Genomic DNA, 26724 nt, shown 5'->3' on the forward strand with positions numbered 1-26724 from the left:
TGCCTGAACTCTGAGCTCTTCACAATGATGGAAGGAATATAACTTCTTTTTAAAGCTAATGGAAAGGAAAAGCCAGAGGTTTTCAAAATGAGAGTAAAGCAATTTTTAAATTCACATTTTCTATGAAGAATCATCTGCCAACATTTAGCCTAGAGCAAAGAATTAGCTGTGGTCATGGAAATCCCTAATAGCTTATGATGTCAAAGTCCTGAAGCTTTAGCTATAGAGGTATCTCATTCTCAGTCTTATCTAGTAACATGGAAACACCTGCCTTTTGTTGGCCTGGGAAGAAAATTGCTGCATAGCCATTTGAGCTGGTTAAGATTGCAAATTTCTCACTGAAATTTCTTGGCAAGTGTAATATCTTTAATGTTTTTAAAAGGGACAGATGAATTATAACTAATTAAGTTTAGATAATAGGAATTACAGTTGGAAGGGACCATAAGTCTGATCCCTATTTTATGTGAGGAAACTGAGATCCGGTGAGCAGAAGTTACTTGCCCAAGATATAAAAATGAAGAGCCCTGACAGTAAACGTGTACAGTACAAAGAAACCTAGCCCCAAAGAGTTCAAGTGGCTAATTTCAGTCACATTAATTCTAAGTAACAAGGGGAGAATTTGAACTGTGGTCCTTGGATCCTAAAGTCTAGTGCTGTACCATATTGCCACAGTTTCGCCAATCTTCTGGAAGTCTCCTTTTACCTATTTACCTGAATGTCTGATAAATTATATTTATACACTGCACATATGGTCTCAAAAAGATATTTAAACATAAATGTATACATATATGAATGTGTTTGTTAACACATGTATAAGATATATGTAGGCATACACCTGTATGTACAGATGTACATGTACTTTGAACTGCTCCACTTGTGGACATTTCCTGATCTTCCTGTGAGTGTGCTCTAAAATAATAATAATAGGAGATACCTTGCAGGCATCCTTCCCAAGGCGCAAACCCAGCGTTTCACAAAATTTTAAGTTTAATAACTTTAGTGGAATTTTAGCAGGAACCACACAAGTTCATGTTCGTCAGAGGGAAAGGAAGAGTTACACACACACACACACACACACACACACACACACACACACACACACACACACACACAAACACACGACTTCTAAAGCCGCAATTTGAATTCCCGCAAATAAGAAACCTGGCTTAAATAAACCCTGATTCATAAAGAACAAAGCGGAAGAGAGTTCTTAAATGGCGACAACCATACAGCGACCAGGACAGAAGCAGAGGATTCTCTGCGGGACTGGAAAGCCTGCTGGACCAGTGCTTCTTTGCCCGCCAAAGACAGTGTTTGCAATCTTTACCCTTCCTTCCCTTCCCTTTGGTAGTAGGTTCAGGCTGGGGCTTTGCTAGGGAGACCTTGGAAGGATCTCTCTCCAGAGCTCTGGGCCCCAGGTACCTGGAAGGACTGGAGGAGGGGAAAGGTGAGGGCTTCAGAGGAGGAATGGGGGAAGGGGGCGGGATGGAATCTTGCCCTGGATCTTTTAGGTGGGTCAGCACCAGCAGGAGGCTCTCCGCATGTCTGCCCAGGCTCCAGTACAGGCACAAGCTCCGCGGGTGGAGGACCGCGATCTCCCAGAAAGCCTGACTTGCAGCAGCATCTCTCTCGTGAAGATCTTCCCCTCCTAAGGGAAGCTGGGGAAGGGGAGGCAGAAACTCTGTCTTTCCCCTCTTTTCCAAGCCCTTACAGATCGCAGCGCACCGAGCCAAGGACAAGAGTCCCAGTTCTGTCTTCCCAGAAGTGAAGACACGGAACCCTGGTTTTCTTTTCCTGCTAGTAGGTCCCAGGAAGGGTGGCGGGTGGGGGTGCTGAAACCAGAGCGCCAGCTCCCAGTGGGCGGGGCGGGCTCGCCCATTGACGTGCGCTGGGGAGGGAGGGAGAGAGGGAAAGAGAGAAGGAGGGCAGAGAAAAGAGAAGACAGTTTGTGGAGCGAACTCCAGCCAGGCTGTGCAGCCAGAGCTTCCCCAGCATTGACCGGCCGCACCTGAGCCGGCTCGGCAGCAGCGGGCGCTCGCGCTCCTCTTCCCTCCAGGGCTCTCTCCCTCTTCTTCCTCCTCCTCCTCCAGTCTCCTTCTCCTCCTCCTCCCCGTGGGACCAGGAGCTGCCAGCCTCCCGCACTCGGTCTCCAGCACCGAAACAGGAGCACCCGCTGCCGCTCCGAGCCTATCTGCCTGCGTCTCTCCACCAGAACTGGCAGAAGCGGTGTACCTGTGGTCTCCCCCTACCTCAGCCCCCGAGCATCCCCTTCCCTTCCTCCTCGGACACCTTCCACCTTTCTTTGGCCCCAGCATCTACCGCAGCACCCCCGCCCTCGCATCCACTAACCCAGCCTTCCAATCCCGGAGGGTTTCGCGAAGATCTAGCCTCTGCCTGCCTCCCTTCTTCCGTCCACTTCTCTCTTGAGTTACACCGTGCCCCATGGCCCTGGCAGAGGGACGTCTGCGGGACGCCGACGGACTGCACAGTGCAAGTCAGGTGAGTGACCCGAGAGTGAAAGCAGGAGAGGCGATTGCTTAGGGACCTACAGTCTCAGCTGCAGAGTTTTCCGGGGCATGGCAATGAATGGGTGTCGAGTGCAGTTGAGAATGGACTTCTTTCTCCCTCTTAGGAAGTAACAACCCAGGACGACAGGTGCTTTGGGGCTAGGACTAAAGTCCAAACAGGAGGTGGGTGGGAGGATGAGATGAGGATTAGGGTTCGTCCCCAGCTCTCCCACTGCTTCCCTGGCATCTTTATGCCCCGAGGGGTAAAGTCTCTACATTGGTTCGCTTCGAGAACTGGGAGATGTCATTGCTTTGATTCTGTTCAAAGAAGATTGTTGATTTTTCTTCATCTCTAGCACCTGACTCCATGCCTTCATCCCGGAAGACCTAGCATGTTCGCAAGAGAAGCATCTCTCAGTCAATCAGTGGTGCTGAGGGATGTGGAAGTGGGTAATATTTTAGAAAGTCAGTTGGTATGGAGAATGGAGAGGAAAGTCTCTCTTTCTGGAATTTGGATCGAGAAGGGAAAGCAGATAAGGCAGATTTTTATTTTAAAGGAGGTAGGTTTAGGTTGCAGCGAGGATAGCATCCTAGCGTCCTAAATGCTAAGCATGAAAATATAAATTAAAAAACTCTACCCTTATACCTCCAAATCTCTGATTCTCTTTCTGGAAAATATAAATGGTGAAAGTGATGGGATATAGATAAGACTCGAACCCACACTACAGTAGTGTATACCCTTTCTCAATATGAGGGTGTTAGTAGCTTTAGCTGAGCTGCCTGGTTTCCTTGAGTGTAAACTCAGTTTAAGATATACCAGCGTTACCCCTCCTCCCCCTCCGAAGGTGCGGTCGGTCCCAATTTGGCTGTGCAAAGGAAGAGGTCGCTTTGGCAATCTCCACTGCTTCCAGGTGGTGGTCTCTGCCTTTGGTACTTTACACACTCCCAATGCTGTGTGGCTTACTTGCGAAACCCCAATTGTCTGGGAGATGGTCAGATGGGATAGAGATGGGGAGCCCAGAGAGAAGGAAACCACCTTCTCCTCAGATGTGGCCATATCTTCAACTCCCCTCCTGTTAATTCCGTCTCATACTATAAATCCTACACATCCTCCCATCTCCTGTATGTGTGCATCCCATCCTGTGGTGGTCACTGAGCTGTCCCTTCTGTTAGGGATGAGGCTTATTGATCAGTTCAATAGTATTTGGTCTCCCGCTCCCCACACTGGACCAGCGATAACTGCAGGTTATTTTTATCCACACCTTGTGTACAAGACTCATGGATTTGAGGGGGCTCTGGGGAGATGACTGCAAATCCAGTCAATTCAGCCGGTCCTCCTCCCAGGGCAGGCTTTTTTCCAGCTGGAAACATTTGAGATAAGCGATTTAGAGAAAGGAGAGGAGGGTTCAGGCAGCATCACCAAAATCTCTCACTCTGAATTGAAGAAATGACTTAGATCATTGCACAGCCCCCAGATGGGATGCTTGTGAGAAATACATTAGATCATTGTGCAGTTGGTGCCGATAGAAGGAAACCTACCTTGGGGAAAAGGCAACTGCAGCTTAATTACCTTGATAGCTTGAGCAAAGGAAAGGAGACTCTATGCAGATGACTGTGTTGTCCAACTTCACTTCTCATGCCTTAATTTTCCTCCTTTATCTAAATAAAGGCCTTTTGTTGTGAAGTGCAAAAGGGAGCTCTATAACAAAGCCTTATTCTATCTTATTAAGAAAGAAAACTTTTTTTAATATGCCTGGCTTTACTAAAGCATACTTTTGGTATATATAGAATATATTCTCCCTGAATAACCTTCTGGGGGAGAGATAAGCTGCTCAGTTAAATTCTATGGTACAAACTCCTGTAAATTGTATAAATTGGAATGAACCACCCCTACTCCTTTCAGGTTGGACAACCTCTACAGTTAATCACTCCCAGAGTGTTTCTTTACCCTCCCCCTCTTTTGGGGGGTAGTACAGGATTACATGAATAACTTATGGAAATAAACTATTATCTTATATAAGAATTCTCTAGCACCAGGCAATGAAAGGTTGGTCTATGCATTGTATTTCCTAGTGCTGGCTTAGAAGATCTGACTATTTCAACTGGGTTTGACATGGATCAATAAATTCATGACTAAGCACCTTTAGCTGAAAGCAGTTAATTACAGCCAGTATTAAGAAGTGACAGTCCTTTAGGAAGATGTACTAGGGAGCATTTGGCAGTGAAACATTTCTGTGAAGAGTCTGAAACATGGCATGTGGAATTTTTGTTCATGAGGCAAGGAGGTGATACCTTGAGATGGGGGTCTGCTGGGAGGAAAGAGAGATACTAGAAAGGCAGATGGTGTGCTTTTAAAATTCTCTCACTTTAGGCAGTTAACCAAAAAAAAAAAAGTAACTTTGCTCACTGTTGATAGAAACTGAAACTTTAAAAAAGAAGAAGAAGCCTTTCATCAAAAAATCCCTGGTGTTTATGAACCTACAATGGGAGAGTAAAAGTGAAAGCTTTACTAATTCTTGATTTAAAAAAATGTTGATTGGAGGGATTTGGTCATAAACAAATTCAGACAGTTTAATTCTCTTCTGCCAAATATAGAGAAAAAGTAATGCATGCTTTCTCACTGTGTTTTCTCTATTCACATCCAAAAAGCATTACTTCACACTGAATAGTCTTTGCTCTAGTGAGATTGGAGTTTGGAATTTTAGAGATTTTATACTTTGTCTAATGGAAATGTGTACTGAGGTTACTTTGTTGGGGCACTTTGATAGGTTATGTTCAGGTTTGGGGAAATGTCCTAGACTACTGAGCAGTAACTCGAGAAGTCAGATGATCAAGAGAAGATGAAAATAGTGGTGCTCCAGCCCCAAAGGAGAGAGAGAGAGAGAGAGAGAGAGAGAGAGAGAGAGAAGAGACAGACAGACAGAAGGGGGGAGGGAGAGAAGACATATATGATACATATCATATGTGTATATAATATGTATGTGTATATAGTTCTCAATCCTTTTTATCTTTTTTACTTCATTTTCACATGACTTCACATGTGAAATTGTATGTTTTATTCTGTATGGGGGAGTGGGGTCATTTGAGCATAGATGGAGTACAAAGTAAACCTGGGGGTCATTTAGCAAATGAGGAAGGTGATAACCAAAGAAAATAAGCAATGAAGGTCTTAGGGGTATCATTTAGTAAAACTAGGATTCGATTCTAGATTTTCTAACTTCAAGTATTCCCACTAATGTCATCTTGCATGATTTAACATTTGAACATAATTCCCTAAGATTACTGACTGAAAAATATCAGTACAATAATCCATACTTTACTGTCTTAGTACTGTTGATTTAAAATTTTAGAACTGGAATGGTCCTTATTAAAGGGGGGGGGGAGACAGAGAGAGAGACAGACACAGACACAGACACAGACACAGACACAGAGAGACAGACAGAGAGAGAGAGAACAATAAAAGAGACCTTGCAAAACAGAGTATATGAGTAAGAGGCCAATGAATGGCAAACTCATTAAAGTTGAAGAGAATGTTGGATGTAAAGTCAGAGATGCTTAATTAAAGTCCTATCACTGCCATTTATTACACAGGTGACCTTGTGCAGGTCACTTAACCTCCCTAGACTTCAGTTTCCTTTTTGAAAAATGAAAGGGTTGGAGTAGATAACCTTTAAGTTCCTTCCCCTCCCCCTTTATATCTATGATCATATGAACATTCCTCATTTAGATGAGGATACAATGATTCAGGCAATGTGCTGAGCACAAGGTCAAGTAGAAGCAGAGCTGCAAACTTTACCTATAAAATGAACTCTGTGAGATCCTATGGACCCTATCTATTGGCTTTTTCTTGTCTTGAACACAATTGTTTTTTTTTCTCTTCCCTGTTACATTCCTTTCTTTCATCCTTCCTTCTTACACAGATTGCTTTTATAATATAAATACATGAGAGAATTAAGGATGAAAATGCTATCTTGATATTTGGAGTAGAGACATATGTTAAAGCCAACATAAGTTGTTTATTTGCAGTCTGACTTTAAACATAGTTAACGATGTGATGCTTGCCCTATATCCTTTCTCCCCACCATATCTCTTCTCATTCTTTAATTCCTCAAATACTCATAATTTATGCTCCAAATTATTAACGGGTTTGTTAACTTACTCATATATAACTCACTATATGCCAGGGTATTATACCCAACTTCATAGAGATGTTTTCCCTTAAAGTATCATAAGTGATATAATTTTAGCCACCTTAATGCTCTCTCAGTGAATTAAAATATATATTAATAATGTAGCCATTTACCTATCTAATATGAAATGCCTAGTTTGGGATTAATGTGTAGAAAACAGATATTGCACTTTTCTACAAAATACCCCTTCTTTATTCTTAGCTCTCCTGTCATAGGAAGAAAGCTGGACTATTGGTCCCTGGGTCTGACCTAGTTTTTTTTCTTCCTCATGATCTTGCATATTTGTGAATATTTTAATATGAATTTAAGAATGGATTGAAGGGAAGTAGACTAATTATACTACATTGAAAAGGTCACTAGACTAGTATTCATGAGGTTTGAGCTTGAGCCTTGACCTCCAACACAAATATATGTGTGACCTTGGGCAAATCTGCTAATCATTTGATATTTGGTGAATACCTAGACTGTACAAAGTACTTTTCTAAGAAAGACAAACTTATCTCCCTTCCCATATGTTGCTTTTCCATTAGTAAACTATAGTTCTATCACTATAAGTCACACTTGCCAGAAAATGCAGTTATTCAAATGAATGAAATTGCTCAGCACTTATTGTGTGAATTGTGATCATAGTTTGAGGCAAGCTTTAGAAAAGTTTAGAAAGACTTTTCTTACTCTTTAACTTCCCAAGTCTAATAACTATAAAATTCCTATTGATACTATTTCCACAGTCTTTCTGAAATCTTTTCCCTCTTTTCTACTCCCACCATTAGAAAATTAGTTGAGAATCTAATGGCTACCTGCCTTGACAATTGTAATGGTTCCCCAAGTCCTCTAACACTTAACTATAGCCCCTTCAGTCTTTGAGGCATACCACTACCAAAATCCTTCAGTCTTCAAGTCTATTTAAAGTCCAAAAGGAAATTTAAGGAAGAGTTTGGAAACTGTATGCCACAGTAAAATGAAGAGTAGGGTCACAAGAACTAGACTTAAGTCTTTACTTTGTGGTATGGTATACCTCTGACATAAGCTGTGTCTATGAACTAGAAAATAAGAATAACCGTTCCAAGATAACTACTTTAAAGGGCTGTGGCAATAAAAATTATTGTAACTCAAAGGTTCTAAAGAAAAAAATTAACTATTTTTATTGGAGGCAAATGGAGGAGATAAGACATATTCAGGAAATGCATCTAACAATTCAAGGAAGAACAGTTGGAACAGATAATAAAGAGTGCAGGAGTTCAAAGGAAGGTGAAATTTTTGCAATGTTCAGGGAAGACTACAAGGAAGAAATAGGATGTTGAGTTGTGCCTTATATGCTTGGTAGGATTTTGCTATATTGAGAGAGAGAGAGAGAGAAAGTACATTTTAAAAGAGAACAGCGCAATCAAAGTCAGGTATTGAGGAAATTGAACTATATATTCCAGGGACAATCAAGCACTTAACTTCTCTGAGATTAGTGATCAAGCAATCAATGTGCTTTTTATTAAGTGCTTTGCTATGTGCCAAGCTCTGCAGATACAAAGAAAGGCAAAAGACTGCTCTCAAAGAGATCAGTCTCTAATGGGAGAGATAACATAAAAAAATATGTAACTATCTAAAAACAAGCTATATACAGGATGAATAGGAAATCATTAAGAGAGGGAACACTAACATTAACAGAGATCAGAAAAGGCTTCTTGTAGAAGATGATATTTTCACCAAGACTAGAAGGAAGCCAGGGAAAACAGGAGGAAGAGTATTCTAGGATTGGGGAACTACCATTGAAAATGTTCCAAATTTGAAGATGTAGGGCTTTATTCAAGAAACACCAAAGAAACCAGTGTCATTGTATTGTGGAGCAGTTTATGGTTGGATAGGGAGAGTAATGTATAAATGGAAATAGTATAAATTGAATACTAGCATATTATAGCTAGTATAAATAATAGCATAGTATAAATAGAAAAGTAGCAAGAAAAGCTGGTTGTGAAGGACTTTGAATGCCAAGCAGAATTTTATATTTGATCATAGAGGTGAAAAGAAGCCACTGTAGTTGATTGGAAGGGGGGATGACATGGTCATTAGGAAGAAGAATTTGACAGGTGAATGAAGGTTGAATTGGATTGGAGAAAACTTGAGTCAGGCAAACCCACTAGCAGGTTATTCCAGTAGTCCAATTATGAGGTGATAAGGGCCTGCCCTAGGTTGTGTCATTGTAAGAAAAGAGAAGAGGAGAAGGTATATGAGAAATGATATCAAGGTAAAATCAACAAGATTTTGCAATACTACTTATTTTTCTCACAAAGCATTTCCTCTGTAAGATACCTAAAGCTTGTCCTGCTGACTTCACTGGAGCTTCAGAGGAATTCCAGACAGATTATGAATTTGAAAACACTGTGAGATATAGAAAATGCTGTACAAATGTTAGGTATTTTAATTATGCATAAAATAAATGTTTGTCCTTACCTTATTCTTCTCCCCTATTCTGCTTTTGTTTATTTGTGTCCCCTGCCCTACCCTGTACTTAGTTAAATACTCAGGAAATATTCCATCTCTATTGAATATTGATTGAATTTAGAAGCAGGCTGGTTGCTATGAGTACAATGCTGAGTTTGGTGTCAAGAAGTTCTGGGTTCAAACCCATCCTCTTGCTTTTAGTTGCTAGATGACTGTCATTTAGTCACTTAGGCTCTGCTCCTTAGGCAACTGGGCAGGATTTCTCTCCTTAGTCATAGATGGGTTGGGAGCCACCTCCACTGAAGGAACTATAGACTTGTACTTTTTTTTAATATTGATTAAAGTGAAGTGCAGAGGCATCTGCAAGGACTTGGGATTCTTTCTGTTGTACTAAGATTCTCAAATGATATTTTTAATGTTATTTGAAAAGTGTAGAAAGTTATACTGATGATATGAATGGCAGTTCATAAGCAGCCAAGTATAGAACCAGAGAGATATTTTTTCCCCTATTGGGAAAATCATTCCTTTCAAGTAAATGGATGTGCTTGTTTTACTCTTTTAGGCTGCTAGAACACTATAGTTGTACAGGATGCCACTAAAATCTTTCCTTTTCTCTTTTCCCTTCCCTTCCCATTTCTTCATTTTTAATGGCACATCTATTTATTATTATCTTTTAAATGAAGAATAAGTGAAATATTCTATTTGCAACTTCAGATACAGAATTTCTTAGATGCTCAGGGCATTGAATAGTTAAGTCAGCCAAGGCCACATAGTCTGTTTGTTTTAGATCAGAGACATAAACTTAAAGCTTCTTGAATCTGCAGCCAACTCTCTATCTACTGTTCCATGCTGCCTTACACATTGTAGGCTATTAAATGTTCATTGAATTTGAACTTTGACATCAAGCAAGATATGAAACAGAAAGACATATGCTCCCTTTAGGTCCTGTAAAGAAATCAATAGGATTCCCTATGGATAATGGTGTCCCTATTCACAAATGGCATTGATGCATAACAAGCTCTGAAACTCTACAAATCTTCCTTCAGGAGCTCCACAGAAAGAGGGAAAATAGTCTAAACATTCACACAGATAGAAAAATAGTGGATGAAAAATTTGTATCATCCAGACAAGGACCATCGACTTAGACAGTCAGTGTATCTGTCTTGGACAAAAGTTGCTGATGGACAAAGAGCTAAGCCTAGAACTAAGAACTAGTAGAAGGAGTTTTAAATGTGTTGCATTGGCAAGAATGCTCTGTTTTTCAACACTCAAGCTACTCTGTGCCACAACAACTTATCTCTTAAACAGTTATTTTCCTATTCATTCTGTATGACTGCAACTTTCAGAATTTCCAATCTGCAAAAGAACCAAAACTTTAAGTAATTTAGAGAGCAATACAAAGTCATATGGACATAAATAGCGTACAAGAGATAACTGGAAATGATTCACAAGGAGAATTAGCTTAAAAGATATTATCCAGGATATATGGCAAGATTAGGAAGTGAGCTTTTCCTGTAAAAAAGGATAAGAGACAATAGATGAATAGCCACATTGGTATCCTTAGATATTAAGAGACTCTGAGAAAAAAATCTTCTAATATAGTGGGAGAATACTCGATGAAGGTTTGTGGAAAGACAAATATGAAAAGTCATAAAAAAGCTGTAATCTGCATTGGTAGAGGTGGAAATGGTAAGATAAAATCCGGAATCTGACAAAATACTAAAGGACATTTTCAGGTCTGCATCTTTAAGAATGGGAGAGATTTTCTTAGAATCAGGTTAGAGCAGGAGTGAATGTTAGAGATCATATAGTCCAACTCCTTTAGCTTACAGATCTGAGGCCCAGAGTCACTTAAGGACTTTCCTATAGTCAATATAATTCACCAAGAATTCATTAAACACCTATGATGTTCCAGAAACTATTCTAAGTACTAAGGATTCAAAGACAAAAGTGGGAGAAAAAAATACCTGCGCTCAAGGCACTTACATTCTTCTCAGAGAGAAACATCTATATCTCTAAATAAATAAAGAATAATTACTTAATAGATACAGAATAATTTCTAAGGATGCTGAGAATAAGTCTAACAGAAAAAGAGCTGAACCGTCCACAAAACTAGGAATTTGAAGAAGTAGAGATAGTGCATTCCAGGCATGGGGGAAATTTAAGGAGGTGGAAGATGGAAATGTGGTGTTTGGGGAATAAGAAGTAGGCCAGTTCTGCTGATCTGTGAAGTCATAGAAGAAAAGTTATTTGAACTAAGTATGAAACCATAAGCCATCCAGCTAGTCAGTGGCAGAGCTGCAGCTAGAATTTGGAACTTCCGACTTCTGGCCCCATGTTCTTTCTCTGCATTTTAAAGAGTCCTTCCTATCAGGACCTCAGTTCAGCAAGGCTGAGTAGACCGATCTGAGCAGTAATTACTCTCACCTTGGGTTAGGGAAGAAGGTTGGGCTAGATCTCTTATGCCCCTCCTAACTCACCCTTTCCATGACCATATTTAATAATAGCATGACACTTTGCAGGCCAACATGAATATCTCCAGACTCCAGCTCATGAAGTCAGGTTCACTAATATCTTTGAAGATACCTCACCTCTCTGGTACATTGCTTCCATCCAGAAAATCTGGAAAACACATTCAATAACTAAATTGTGTCTTGTCACCACTTAGCCTCTTAGGTTTACAAAATTCAGAGAGTAAAAGTTGTATTCACAGGATGAAGAAAAACATAGAGCTAATTACAGAAGTCTTGGAGAATGGTGTTAACCATCAATAAGCAGCTCATCCCCAAAGACCTCTATGATTCCTTAGATAAAGTCTTGTGGTAGGTTAGAATATGAAGAGATAATACTTCATATACTTTTTCCTTTTTAAAAAAATTTTTTGAGGGTTTTTTTGTATCATTAATTTTACTCCCAACATATGTGGTCAGTAAATCTTCCTTTCTAAAGAAGAAAAAAAAAAACAAAGTTAAGAGAAACCAACAATCATAGTGACCATTCTTGGCAATCTATGAATCATTCTACCCATCTAGGTTTCTACCATTTCAAGGGATAAGTCTCTTCTAGTTTACAAAACACTCAACAAATGGTGTTGCTTATTGTTGCTCTTTGTGCAGGTTTGGGTAGCTACCAGGAGGTGGCATCAGTGCCACTCCTTGGCACGGTTCCTGGTCATGATTCACCTAGATTTTCTGTATAGTGTATTAATAGCTTCCTTAGCCAGTACTGATATTCGTTTACCAGGTTTGGAGAGATGAGGAAAATTTTTTTGAAGGTTCAACAAATTAACAGCAAACTTTAATTAGTAGGGAGACTCAAATCAAATTAAATCCCAAAGTTCCCTTTCTGAGATCTGCTTTCTCTAGTTGAGGGATCTGTAGTGATCATACTCATTTAAACTCTGTGAACATCAGTTTTCTCACCTATAACATGCACACAATCTTTATTACAGAATTTAGGAAAATGTGCCCATGAAATGCTTTTGCAAACCTTAAAGTGCTTTGCAAACCTTAAACCATTTTAAAAGTAGCCGTGGTTGTTGCCATCAAAATAATTTAACTATTAGCCTGAAATGAAAATCCTTCACATTGTTTAGGCACCCTGCCTTTCCAGGCTTTCAAGCACTCTACATTCTAGAACATTCAACTTACTGTCTGTTTCCCAGAACAGCATGCCATCTCCCTCATAGTATATTAATAATAATAAAATTATTATTGCTGGCATTTCCATAGCGCTTTAAGTTTTCTCAAAGTGTTTTCCATGTTATACCTTTGCATAGGCTTACCTTCCCAGCCTTTTACCAGCCCCAGCTTCCTTTAAGCCTCAGTTTATACAGCCAGCTCCTGTGGGTCACAGGATCACAAATTTAGAGTGCAAATGATGTTAGAGGTCGTCAGGTCATCAGACACATCCCCTCATTTTATGATTGGGAAGTTTTTCCTCATGAGACTGGTTGTATTTGGTCATCTTCTTCTCAAATTACCATGTATAGATTTCTCAGTTGACATTTTATATGCCTTGTAAAGATGAAGCACCAGGGATGTTAAAATATAACCTAAATGGTTTGTGGGTACACACTGGGTTGAAGGAGAGACAGGACCAACCAAGATAGGGAGACCAGGGTTCACTGTTTTAACTGACACAGGAATGGCAGTTGGCCCAACGGTCACCCAGCTCACCCTAGGCCAGGGTCTATGGAACCAGCAGGCAAGGTAAAAGTTTATACAGTTTAATTGTGGGTAACTAAATAAAGGATGGGATAGGGGATTCTACACTTGAAAACCTAAGGGGCAAACCAAAGGGGGCAGGGAAGGACTTACCTACACTATTCTAATTGAACTAAGCCAGGCAGGGCCCAAAGGAGCAGTACTGAAGTCACAGGGAAGGCTCCCCCAAACCTAGTTCCAGCCAGGTTTGGTCAGCACAGCTAAAGGGCCTGAGAGTGGCTTTGAGGGTCTCATGGTAATCCAAGGATGGTCTCAGGATGCCAAGAGCCAACTCCACCAGGACAGGTGATCCAAGGTACCCAGGTAGGGAGAGTGAGTTTGCAATTCTGTCCACTAGATCCCAAACCACTTCCCCACTTGGTGCAGCTCTGCAGGTCTTGTCTACTTGCTGAAAGCCTCCACCTCTCAGGATCCCAGGGAATCTGAATGCAGTTTTTCCCTAACTCTGAGATCTCCCAGGCTTAGCAACAGTTATGTACAACCACTAATGGAGTCTCTCTCAGAGCACAAGCCCACTTCCTGCTCCTTCATTTCATCTTGGAATCCTCCAGCCCTTCTTGCTAGGTCCAACACTAAAACTTAATTAATTGCTAAATAAACCCTCACAACAGCCTCCAGTAAAATGTAAACTTCTTAAGGGCAGGGGCTATTTTGGGGCTTATCGATTTCTTTAATTTTAACACAGTTTAATTTTAAATTTAAGCAGTAGGTGCTTAATGTTGGGTTGAGCTACATATCCATTTTCTTCTATATGGATATAATCAGACATACATCACACTGGCAAGAAAAGAGTGTTGAAAGTGGGGATTCATTTTAATGGGGAGCAAGCAATAGCTTTGTTAAAGGCTACAGAACTAAGGAACCAGAATTCTCATGAAGAAATAGTTTAAAATCAAAGTCTTTGCTTTCCCTTTGTCCATAGAGAACTTTCATTTCAGCACTTTTTGAGGCACATTTTTATGTCTTGTTGAGCTTCTCCTCAAATTCCTGCCCATTTAAGAGTATGTATATACACCCCAGTAGGTTTTCCTATGTAAATGCTTTCTCTCTTTAGTTAAAAAAAGAGCAAATCAAAGCCCTGTATCAGCAGTTCAAATACAGGAGGAGAAATGCAATTGCAGATGTGAGGGAAATGAAAAGCATTTTAGATAGCTGTGCTTAGAAAAATAAATACATGAGTGAAAAGATGCCAAAGCCTTCTGAAAGCCGCCTCCAGAAGGCTCCCTTGTACTTCATTCAGTTTAGTTCAGGAGCCCAGTTCTCCCTGGCGCCTAGGGCATGTTTCAAATCTTTGGATATTTCCTGTAGAGTTCTGTGAACCAGAAACCAAAGGAGCAGTCCTAGTGGACAATTTTCAAGGGTAGATGGTACAAGCTGGAACACATCATCAGGCCATTTACTCCAGGGATTCTCAACCTGAGTGTCAGTGAACTTTTTTTTAAGGTTCTATTAACTGAATTTCAATGTAAATTTATAGTACCAAGCATTTTATTTTAAGAATTTAAAAACACTGTTCCTAGAAGAAGTTCATTGATTTTGCCAGACTGACAAAAGGTTCATGACACTGAAAAACAAACAAACATTGAGAAGCTGATTCTAGTCTAATTTTTTCACTTTACAGAGAAAGAAACTGAGACCTACTTTGTGACCACTTCTCTACACCCCTCATCCCTGCAAAAGAGTGAGGGAGAAGTGGCCACAAAGGGCATTAATGGGTTGGTTGTTTAAGAAATTAACTGATCTTAAATTCATTCTAGTAGTGAAGAAAAAAATGTGGAAAGAAGGTGCTTAGAATTCCTATATTCCTTACTAAATAAGAAGCTAAGATTTACAAGTTATGTGCCCAGAACTACATCTACATCTACATCTACATCTACATCTGCATCTGCATCTACATCTACATCTACATCTACATCTGCATCTACATCTACGTCTACATCTACATCTACATCTACATCTATATCTATCTGTATATGTATATGTATATATATATATATATAATAAGTGAGAAATATAGAGCATTTATTAAGCACTTTGCTTTGTGTCAGGCAGTGTGCAAAGCACTAGAGATGCAAAGGCAAATTAGAGAGATAGTTTGTATATTCTGATAGAAGATAACACATAGGAGGAGATTAAAAAGAGGTGTAAATTGGTAGGTTGCCTGCTCCTTAGTATTTGAACTAGACATTTTCCGAAGTTGCTTCAACTGAGGCCACCAGAGAAGATATGAATTTATTAAAGCAGTGCCTCTGTCCTTACAAGTGGGGTTAGGAGCTCAGGAGTGCTGGGTGGTTATCTGAAAAACTAATATAGTGAACACAAGATACTGTACTCATCATCAAAGGAATAATAAGAATGTTGAAAAGTTATATTATGAGTTCATTTAGTAACAAAATAATTTAATAACAATAGAATTGTTCAAAAGACTCTCAGAGATGTTACTATGGAGTGGGTGACTTCATGTTCTAAGTTTAGTCAAAACAATTCCCCTAAGACTGGTCCAATGCTGTTATAAAGAACAGAAAAAGCAGTTGGTTTTTCTTTATGTTAATTTTACAGCTAAACATTCCAATTAATAAGACCGTTGTTACAAAAAGGTCTTCTAAATTAAAGTTTTAGAGTTTTCTTAAATATCAGCATTTTCCTTATGCTGATATTACATTCTTATATTCTTATTCTCTCTCTGTCTCTCTGTCTCCCCCTGCACCCTCCTGACATAGATATATTGGTCCAAATATAGAGCTTCTCTATTTGGCTTTAATTTAACCTGTATGACAGGTATAATTATGCAAAATGAGGGGGGGGAAGAGAATGGAAATGAAAATGTTGAAGACAAAGATATGTGATGATAAAAATAAATGAAATGTTATTTGAATGTTAGGAAATGTAAAAAAAATCTCTGTGAAATTATTTTACAGGCTATCTCTACATTTCCCCCTTTTCAATGATATCTCATTTTAGGGATGATATTTTTTGGGGAAAAGCCTAAAATTCAGTCAATGCAAGTATATTCACATATATAATACCATTTTATTTAACTGATGGCTTCACTTATTCAAAATATAGATGAATACAAAAGGAAGCAAATAAGTTTGGTTATTGTATCCGAGTTGAAAAATTAAATTTTATAATTTCCAATATTAATGATACTAAGAAGAGTAATCAACATTTTATTAGGGAAGCTATTCAGACATGACTTCAAGATGGACTAAATTATTTTCCCCAAAATTTTATTTAAAAACAAACAAAAAAGCAAAAGTATCTGATTTCTTAGTGAATAAGAAGAGGAACTTCGGGAAGCATGTGGATGGCAGAAGGAATGAAAACTGATAACAATGTACCAAGAAAAGGGGAAAAAAACCATGAGAAACAGACACAAAAACTCCAAAAGACACAGGAACATGAAGTTAGTTAGAAAATAGACTCGAAGCCCAAAAATGAAATCAGCAACCATTTATTAAACAACTCAGTTAAATACTTGATTTCACTTATTTAATCTTGTAGGAAATGAAGGTACAAAGATAAAATCAAAATAAACCTTAAAGAATTTATATATAGTTCATTGGGAAATAACATGTATACATATAAGACTAAGCAAAATATTCAAAATAAATGCACAATATGGAGTGGGAAGCATTGGTAGCTCATTGATAGTAGGGAAGATCTCATCTATGGAGATGACATTTCAGCTAAGCTTTGAAGGAAGCTGGGGATTCTAAAAATGGTGGGTAGGTAGAGATGATGAAGGCATCCAAAGGTTCTGACACAGGAGAGGGAATATTGTGTGTCAGAATTGTTGTGCCTGAGGAATAGCAAGTAGGCTAGATTGCTTGGATCATAGACTGTGTAAAGGAATGAGAGTGGTAGGTGATGTCTAGAAAAGAAAACTAAAACCAAATTCTGAAGGACTTGAAATATCCCATTTTTGTCATTTATTTTCTATTTATATTACTACTCTGGGTCAGTCTTTTATCACCTTTTACCTGATCTATTGTAGCATAGTCTGATTCTGCTTGCTTCATCTTGCCCCTCTTCACACCTTCCTTCACACAATGGCTCAATTCATCTTCTGAATATTTTAATCTAATAATATCATTTCTCTTAGAATGTAATCCTTACTTGGTCCCATCTGACCTCTTCCATTCATATTTCGCATATACCCCCTAAACACACTCTGGACAAGTAAGTTTACCAGTTGTCCTTTGATCTTGTCTTGTCCCATGAGTGGATATTTTTAGTTCAGCCCCTGTGTCTGAAGTGTATTTTCTCCTCTATAATTGTAAAAATAGCCCTCTTTTTTCAAGGTCCAGCTCTAGGATTGCCTCCTCTATGAAACTCTTTCCTCTGACTAGAAAATGGGTTCTCTTTCAAGTTTTCCCTTTAACACTGTCTCTATATCTCCACTTTATCCTTATAACATCCTCGTGTGTACCATCTTATTTCATCTTCTCCTAAGCCTTCCTCAAGAAAATTATCAACTCTCCATGGACAGGCATTATTCTCCATTTTTTGTCTCCAGGACCTTGTATATAGTTGACATTTAATAAATGAATTTGGAGATATTTTGATGAGCTGGTGAAGAGTAGACTCACTTTGAGGAAAGCTCTTTAAGACAGAATAATTAACATTTCAAATACTCACATACCCAGCTATCCATATATGTATATATACATATGTATATGTACTTATATTTATGTATGTACACATACATATGAAAGAGAAACAGAAAGAGAATAAGAACCTTAAGTTTTAAGTTCCATTTACCAAAATAATAGATTTTCCTCATTGTCTAGTAATTCTCATAAGGTGAGCCATTATTGGATCTAGGCTTAAGTGAATTTATGATTTTCATATTCATTGGTATGTCATTTGGTGAAGGAAGGGCAACTTCTATGATAGGAGAAGGCTGATAGGAGCAGTCAGAAAGTTTGGGAGTTTCAGGTTTATGTGTGTATGTGGTATATGTGTGTGTGTTATCTATTTCTTTTTGAGTTTTGCTTGTTTTTTTTTCATGAAGTAAACATCTATTTGTAGAAAGGAAAACATTTCATATTTGTCTGCTCCATCATTATTTTGAGGTGTTTCAATTAAGCTTTTTTCACATTAAGTGCCTTATTTAAATCTGTATTTTGTACTAGTACTTTCTCTAAATTTAGTTTCATCATCCCTCCCTAACAAGTTCCAGTTGTTATTTGAGGCAGGCTACTGGGGTATACAGGGATTAATAAAGCGAATAGCAGCTTTTTACAACTAGGGAAAAGTCCTTTCAACTGCTTTGGTGATAAGGTCCCATTACCTATATTTAGCAGTTACCTAAATGTTAGCTGTTGCTTAAAATGATGCTTAAAAAATAATGTCAGATTGCTCAGGTAATGTGCCAAGTTTAATAATATGAAATTTAATTTGGATAAATGTAAAGTATTTTACTTGGGATCCAAAAATTAACAATGTGTGATAGAGGTGGCATTGGTGAACCTTAGTGACTTCTAGTACACTGGAAGTTCAATGAACTGTGTGGAACGGAAAATAAGTGAGCAGAAGTCCAGGTTCCATTAAAGGAAATCATGGCCCCATTGGATGATGATCTGAATAGATCAGGTCTGAAGTTTTATACTTAGTTCTGTTTTTCTTGTTGTTGTTGTTGTTTTTTGGTGGAAGGATGTGGGGAAGGATAATAACAACCTAGAGGACATCCAAAGAAGGACCACCACCATGGTTAGGCCACTTGCAATCATACCATATAAGAGTCAATTAAAGAAACTGGAATGATTAGCATGGAGAATAAAATACTTATAGAAAGACACGATAATATTCTTCAAGAACTCATGGTTGCATAGTATAGGAAAAGAAGGATAAGAATAAATATTTATAGAAGTTTTACTATGTGTCAGATACTGTGCTTAGCATTTTACAAATATTAGCTCATCTGACTCTCACAACAATCCTATGAGAAAAGTGCCATTATTATTCTAATTTTACAATCAAAGAAAGTGAGGCAAATAAGATGTTAAATGACTTGTCAATAGGATCTTCTTTGTACCCTAATTTTTACTGGCTAATTTGTGCCTGGATCTATACTTTAAAGCCAAATGGAACAACTCCAATATCACTTATCCATGAAATAATAAGTCTAATTTATATAGTTTAATATTATATAAATTTGAACTCAGATCTTCCTGACTCCCAACCCAGTGCTTCTTATCTATGATACCACTACATACTTTTGAGAACTCAGAAACAGTAAAGAAACCCAACACTCAGATTCCAATTCTGAAGCCTGATGACTTTGATCTCTTGGGCTAGTGACTTAGCTTGAGTCTTAGCTTAGTCTGTCTCAGTTTCCTCATCTTTAAAAGGGGGATAATTCTTGTATTATTTGTTTTACAGGATTGCTGTTGGTAAAGTGCTTTTCAAATAGTGAAAAACCAGACTTTATTATTCACAGATAAGTGGTATTGGATTTGTTCTGTTTGGCTTAAGAGTACAGATCCAGGAACAATTTGTGGAAGATTCAGAAGTATATAGGGGATCAATGTAAAGAAATACTTCTGAACACCTATAAAAATCTAATAGTGGAATGGGCCATCACAGAAAGCCATAGGCTTTTAGCATTAGAGGTCTTCAAATGGAGTTTGAGTGACAGTTTGTTGGGAATGTTGTTAAGGCAATTCATATTTAGTTAGAAGGTGGGTGGACTATTAGCTCTCTAAGTGGATCAAAAAATTCTTATCTTTTGAACTGGAAGAGACTTCAGAAGCTATCTAATCTTACCATCTCATTTGATAGTTGAAAAAAGTGACATGGGTACATTCAGGCTAAATTACTTGCACAAGGTCACCAAGATAGTAAATTGCTGAGCTACAAAAGCACAGTTATATACTCTAATTTCAATTCTCTATGCAAATGATCTCTTCCATTAAAGTAGGGAAGAACATAGCATATTAAAAATCAACCTCAAAGCTCTCAAAGCCACCTTGGCTTTAAGAAATTTATTTAGAGAATATTTATTTTTTGTCATGCTTCAATTAAAAACACACACATTCCAACACACCTATACTTAGAAAAAAATTCGAGACGTGTTGTTGAAATTTAAAATGTCATTATTGGACAGGAATTAAATATCCCCCTAATTAGAATAAGATAATTTGGATTTGGATTCTAATTCCTCTGTTTCCTACTTCTGTGAAAAGTAACCTAATATCTATGGTTATCAGTTTTCTTTACTGTAAGATGAGGGGTTTGGAATAGTTTGTCAGGGGTTTTTTCTAGATTTGAATCTTCTGATCCCAATCTAGTGATCTAGTATTGAGTACCTAGAATGTACAAGGTGTTCAGCCAGATTCAGAGATGAATAAAACATGGCTACTGCCCTTAGGGAAGTTATAGCCTTGCAGACTTAGGACAATGAATTCATGTTATATAGATATGAATATACTTTAATATTTCAAAAGACCTTGTATTTATTTTTGGTTGGGGGAATCCTTCCTCTGATCACTTGCCAAACCTTTATTTAAGCACCTACATTATACTAGACATTGTCCTAGACACTAGAAATATACAAACAAAAATGTAAAAAAGACCTTGCCTTCAAGAAACTTGCGTACTTTACAAAAAACAAACACTATAGGTACATATCTAAATAGATTCAAAATATATCCATATTATACACAAAATAATTTTGGAGAGAATGCAATACCTAGAGCTTTTGGAAAGGAAGGAATCAGGAAAAGACACAAACCATCTAATCCCAAAATGAACTATGTGACTGAATGTCTTCTGGGAAACAGTCTAAGTTTAGAGAAGTCGATACTGGAAGTTGGCTATCTGATAAGGATTTTCTTTTCTACTACAGCAACTCATAAAACCTATCTATTAAATCAAAAAAAGGTTGGTATGGATTACTTGAGGAGATTCATTTATAATTTAATTGTTGTGATTGAATTATGGATCATTGAAGAATTAAAGTAAATATCTTCTATTGAAGAATATAGGGAGAATTTTAATTCCCAAAGTCAAATCTCTGGAAATAAAATGATATAATCAAGAGCAATTTATAGAGATTAATGATAGAAGACCTAATTAATCCCATTTTGTCCATTTGCAAAGTTATGGAGTGATTGAGTGTTAGTCCTTTATAAAAATGCAAAGTTGTAAGAAGTAAATGTTTTGGTCATGGTTAAAGTAGAAAATGATATTCCCATATGTCTAAAGTACATAACTAAGTTATAATTAATGAAGAGCTTTTTTTGGTTTTGTTTTGTTCTTTCGTCACAATAACACTTTTGGTAGGTAGAATTGTCCAAATGTAGAAAAGACTTATTTAAGGAAGATGTCATTTGAGGTCTAAAGTAGATATTGAAATGTCAGACATATTGTAGATTGGATCATGATTCAAACATGTTTTGTTCTAGATGCCCTTTGCAGTATTTTCCAAATCTGATATTCTTAGATTATTATTCAAGAGAGAAAGTTTTATAGATTCAATTAGTCTGAAATTTTAAATGAAGAAGGTGGGGATTCTGTTGTGACTTAATTTATTTTCCTGTAAGCAGAAAGAAATGGGGAAAGCATTCCAGGGAGAATGTCCTGAGGGAGTAAAGGAATTGACCATAGAATGCTCCAGAGACAATGGGTAGAGTAGAGTCAACCACAGGTTTTGCATTGAAACAGTCTAAAAGGGTTGAAATTCAAAGGGTACTGTGTCTAGAGGACCTTCCAGGTCAAGTTAAGAACATAATATTTTACCCTTAAGGTGGAGGAAAGTCATATAAGACTTTTTTGCTTTATTTTGCAAGGGAATGACTTGATCAAAGTGATATTTTGGTAACATTATATTGGCAGCTATGTGAGGGATTGATTAGAAATGAAAGAGGAAAAAAGCACACTGATTCAGAGGATAGTACTATAGTCCAGGTGAGAGATGATAAGGGCATGGACTCAAATAGGGAAATGAAAACAAAGGTAAGTTACTAATGATATAGAAAAGGAAGAATTGCCAGGACATTGTGGCTGATTAGATGGAAGTACTATGGGAATCAAGGAATCAGGATTTTTTGAGGCTTCTGTCCTTATCATCACTGAGTAGTGTTATTATCAACAAAAATTAGAATTAGGCATTGAGAGCAAAGAATGCATTCAGATGTACTAGGGATTTAAAACAAGTAAACAAACAAACAAAAAGAAAACAACAGTCATCTGGCATTCAGGTCATGAGTTTCAGTCCTGATCCCTCCTTTCTCTTTTGTGTGAACCTGAAGACATCACTTAGCTTTTCTGTGCCTCAGTTTTTCTATCTGTAGATTGAGTTGTTTGGACAAGGTAATTTCTAAGTTTTCTTTCTGCTCTGACTTCATGAAAGACTTAATTATTAATGGAATAGATTTGATTCTGGGGTTTGGAATCTAAGAGTTTTTCCAAAGATAAAATAATCTGATTTTCAAGTTATATGGATTCTACCACACTATAACCGACTGCAATGTTCTGTTTTCATAGAAATTTCCTTTATTCTCCCCACTCTTTTCTCAGATTGCAAATGCTATTATTATCAGAAATATAATTTTTTTCTCTTTTAAAATTTAGGTGCAAAATGGTGTTTGTTCTTCCTCAGTCTTAAAGCACTTTCCTTTCTCTTTATATCTTTAATAATAACAATAATTAACAATAATAATAATAATAGTTAATGACTTTGTGATAGCATCAGACAATTCATTAGGAAACCTCTGATGCATGTTACCAGCCTTCCCTGATTTAAATAAATCCATGTTTGAAAAATAATCAGAAACTACTTCTTTTCTTATTTTAATTGCACTTTATAGTCTCCTATTAAAGTCAGTCCACAAGCTAATTGTCTCATAATAGTTGTCCTTAACAAAAAAAAAGATTGAGTGTTAAAACACACACACACACACACACACACAAAGAGGCTCTATCATTGTTATGGCTCTTTTCTGTCTTTTCTTATTTAAGATTAGTGGAATGTATTTCAGGTTCTTCTCTTGTGTGAGATATAACAAAAGAGCATTTTCCTCTTTAGTTAAGGAACATTTATTAAGCAAATACATTGTGCCAGGCAATGTGTGTATTAAGTGCTAGGAATACAAAGAAGACACAAACATGGTCCCTTCAAAAAGTTCACAGTTTAGTGAGGAAGACAACAAGCAAAGAGCTACGTATATACAAGAAACAGTGAGTGTAAAAATGGAGCTAATCTCAGAGGAAAGGCATTAATTAGCAGCCAGGAGACTGGGAAAAGGCCTGCTTCAGTAGGTGAGAATTCAGCTAAGCCTTGAAGGCATTTTGTTTGGTTTTTAAAAAAGATATACCTTTATTTTTGTCCTGTAGGTCAAAATATAAAAAAATAACAAATACTACAAAATAATGAACAGGATGAAACTATGTACTTTTTTTTCTGTCATGATATCACCAATGTCTTTGCTGATAAAGTATACATGCTCTTAGCTAGAAATGCAGATAAAATTAATATATCTTCTTTTGCTTAGTGCAAGCATAAAACTTGGCCAACTTCTAAATTCAGTTAGCATATATATATATATATATATATATATATATATATATATAATGATAATTACATGATTCAGTTTGATCAAAATGCTCTTTAATGAATTAAATTTATTAGAAAGTTTTTTTTTCTCCCTTCCTAAGTAGCTGTAGAAAAATCATGGGGAAAAAAATCTAATCCTATTCTTTAAATATGCATTTAACTCATTCTTCTCTCTGGAATCAGCCTCTTCATTTACTTTGTTGAGTCTGAGGAGAGGGACACTGCTTCCTCCCTATACACTGGTCCTTCTCTGGAACTGGACTTTAAGGATCACATGCTTATAGGGGAAATGAAGGTGATTTTTAAAGGAGTGAAACAATTTGGAAGATTGGCTGTTATGAGCCTACTTTTACCAAAGCTATTGCAGTAAGTTTTATTCTTTTGACACCTCTGAGAACTTATTCTCAGGGAAGCCTCATTCTAACTGACAAATTGCAATACCTCATAGTGTGTGTTAGCTTCATTATTGCATTAATGGCCTTGAGAAGGTATAAGAGTAGCAAGTGGTAATGAAAACTTAGCCCATTCTCAGAGTTATAACCCTGAACATATATGTATTTTTATGTAGCATCTGCCTTTTGTGTGTAGTTTACATGTTTCATTATGAGGCTGAAAACCACCTATCAAATTTTGGGGGCTTGACACAAGAAATAGTAGGTTAAAAATTCTTTCATGTCAAGGACATTCAATTGCCCCTCGTTTGCCTCCAAAATAAAATTCTACCCTTTATTTTTTTAACTAAAAATAAGAGAAGAATATAATAACAAGAAAAACACAAATATCTAGGTAATCTAATTTTTGAAAATCAACAAAACTTCTTTGGAATGATCCAGAAAACCTTATGCTTTGACAGGTGATGAGACTTTATTTTCTCCCCTCCTTATATCTCTCCCTTTACGGAGGTACTATTAATGTTTTTTGAATCAAGTACATGTTCTAATCAGTTATTTATAATTCCATCTTAACTGATAATTAATAATAACAATAAAATAATAATTTTAGAAAGCTGTGTGGTGCAAAAGAGCCTGGAACCTGGAGTCAGGAAGATCTGAATTCAAATCTGACCTCAGATGCTTGCTGGGTGACCCCTGAGCAAGTCACTTAATCTTGTTTGCCTCGGTTTGCCTGATCTTTAAAATGAGTCAGAGAAGGAAATAGCAAACCACTCTAGTATCTTTGCCAAAAACACACTAATGGGGTCACAAAGTGTTGAGCACAATTGAAAAACAAACAGCAACATAGGCACAATATTTAGTGGGTGTTCAGTAAATATTTACTGAATTACATATCACTAATTTTCTCCACCTACCTTCTGATTGGTTCCAATAATTAATTAGTGGGTACAGAATTCATTAAAAAATGCTTTAAAAGTCATTTTGTGTCATTAATAATCAGAAGTAACAAATGAAAGTGAGGCTGATAATTAAATCAGCTTTGAGTTCCTGTCAGATGTGATGAGCAATTATTATAATTTCAATTAAAATGAAAAAGAAAGAGGTAACCCAACTGAAGATTGGATTAAACGCAAGGACTAAGTCTTGCTCTTCTTTCTAGCAGGTCCAGCATTATATGTCATCATTATATTTTAAGATTGAACAGAACTCAATGTAGTATAATTGTCTTATATAAATTAATTTATTCAATTTTAAGCTTAATTGATAAACTGAAGCATTATTCATTTTATAGATAAGAATCCTTAAATTTAAGGCAGACAAGATTACTTCATGGTTAATTTGCTGCCATCAGCTGGAATTAATTGTTATTACAACCTAGCTCTATTGATAATGAAGGTGATGATGGTGATGATAATGATGACTTCTTCTGATGTTGATATTTGTATCTGTTGCATTATCAGTCTCTTATGTCCAGAACTTTAGGGAACCTACTCAACTTCCCAAGGCAATTTATTATACTTTTGGTTAATTCTGACCCTTAAGAAGTATTTTTTTTTTAAATTCCCTCTCACTTCCATACCTTTACACTGAGCCTACTTATTTTTGCCAACTTCTTCTTAGTCATTTTGCTGCCTTCTGGGAAAGTAAAAAGATTCAACTCACTCTTCTACTGAATTGCTCTCCATAAACTTAAAGATACTTAACATAATCTCAGTCTTCTCTTTTGTTAGTTAAACATTTCGTTCATTAAACCGATCCTTCTATGGCATGATCGTAAGATGCTTCACCATCCACTTGCCTTCCTCTGGAAACTATACAGCTTATCCATGTCATTCTTAAAATGTGCTTCCTGCATGTGAATATAATTTTCTAGTTGTAGTCTGACTAGATCAGAAGTCTAGAGTGCTACTACAACCCTATTCCTGTACACTATATCTCCCAGTACAGTCTGCAATTTCATTAACTTTCATGGCTAAATTTCACATTGAGTTTGCAGTCCATTAAGACTACCATATCTTTTCCAGACAAATTTGGAAATTGCCTACTGCCTTATACTTGTGAAGTTAACTTTTGAACCCAACTGTGAACCTTAGCTTTTATTCTTTTATACATTCCATCTCTTCTATTCACCCCCAGTGTTACATTAGACTGTTACATTCAGTTTAGATTCTGATTCTATTATCTAGAATGCTACCTTTCTTTCTCTATTTTGTTTCATTTGCAAATTGAGTGAATACATTGTCTGAATATTGAAATAATTGTTCTCATATCATTTGTTATATCCAATCGTGTATCAAAATCTGTTGTTTCTGGCTCCGTACTTTCTTATGTATGTCTAATTTCTTTCTATTTTTAATGTCATAATTACCAATTAATAGAACATTTCAGCAACCTTCCATTAGTCATCCCATC

At 37.1% G+C, this 26724-nt stretch overlaps 1 protein-coding gene across 1 annotated transcript in view; it reads left to right on the top strand.

The window, feature by feature from the left end:
- The first annotated feature begins 2003 nt into the window (after nt 1-2003).
- Nucleotides 2004-26724, top strand: part of HS3ST1 (heparan sulfate-glucosamine 3-sulfotransferase 1) — a 44843-nt gene continuing 20122 nt past the window's right edge. Inside the window, exon 1 of the mRNA XM_044680178.1 lies at nt 2004-2499. The gene's annotated coding sequence lies outside the window, so the exon portion shown is untranslated. The remainder of the gene's footprint in view (nt 2500-26724) is intronic.

This window comes from Gracilinanus agilis, chromosome 6, assembly GCF_016433145.1.
Source record: "Gracilinanus agilis isolate LMUSP501 chromosome 6, AgileGrace, whole genome shotgun sequence".
NCBI classification, from domain to species: Eukaryota; Metazoa; Chordata; class Mammalia; order Didelphimorphia; family Didelphidae; genus Gracilinanus; species Gracilinanus agilis.